The following is a 1,108-nucleotide window of genomic DNA, read 5'->3' on the forward strand; positions in this document are numbered from 1 at the left end:
GAAAATACGAAACCTGGCGGCCACTAGACGAGGCTCTAGAGAGTTCGTATTTTCGTGTACAACGTTGCCGGCTGATGCCGTTGGAATTGATTGTTGAAATATTTTTTCTTACATCTATTATTATTAAGCTTTGTATTTTAACGTAGTTTTCTTTCGGCTCTTGCATTTCTCAAAGTTTGAGACCGATATTTTATGTATGAAAAAAGTTCGAACGTTCAAAAAATGTCGAGGTTCAAAAAAAAGATGAAATAATTTTCAGTGAAGTTCCTACCAAAATGCAGTACCTAAACTTTCTTTATTGTACTCTAATACATATTCCAAAGTTTCAGCTCGATATTTTATTTACAAAAAAAGTTCTTAGGTTCAAAAAAAATTCAGTGAACCGAAAAAGTGAGGTCGGTAATATAGGTATTTAGCTGTGTCACATGCCCTTAAGGCCATGTGATGAGTATAACAGCTGATCAAGTCAGTCCTAAGACCAATATTTTTTCACCCATATTGAAAAATAAAAGTTTAAATAACGCGGAAATTTTTTCCGGGAAATGTTAATAAATATTAAAGGATCGTTTGTGGCCTTGCAAAGAGTTGGAGGAAGAAAAAAGTTTATTTATGCAAATAATGATTATCGACGGACACATTTAGGTTTTACAGCAGAAGTTTGACTTTTAACTTTCTCTGACGGTAATCATGCAATCTGTCTTACCCACAGATCCCTAGAAGTTCGAAGTTGTCTACTCGCTGCGCTAGTGCTGCTTTAACACAGCTGATACCAGACTGATACGTATGTCAGACCAAATATGTTTATTTGCATTCCAAATGCAAACATTAGTGTTTGCATTATTTGTGAATAATGTTCGTGAGCTATTTTCGTTGTTTTGCCCCACTTTGAGCAATATAAACCTCATAACTAGCCCATTGACAACATTGCAAATTGATTGCAGGGTTTGAAGACAGCACGTTCGGTATTTCTCCAAAACAGTAATTAAAACAAAACCTTTTTCACTATTCTAATTATTTAGGACCAGAGACATATTCTTGCATGCCTTCTATTTATCGTGCCAAATTTTTAACACCATGTCTCATTCCGTGTGGAATCCTCTTTCATTAC

The sequence above is a fragment of the Belonocnema kinseyi genome, chromosome 6, assembly GCF_010883055.1.
Source record: "Belonocnema kinseyi isolate 2016_QV_RU_SX_M_011 chromosome 6, B_treatae_v1, whole genome shotgun sequence".
NCBI lineage: Eukaryota > Metazoa > Arthropoda > Insecta > Hymenoptera > Cynipidae > Belonocnema > Belonocnema kinseyi.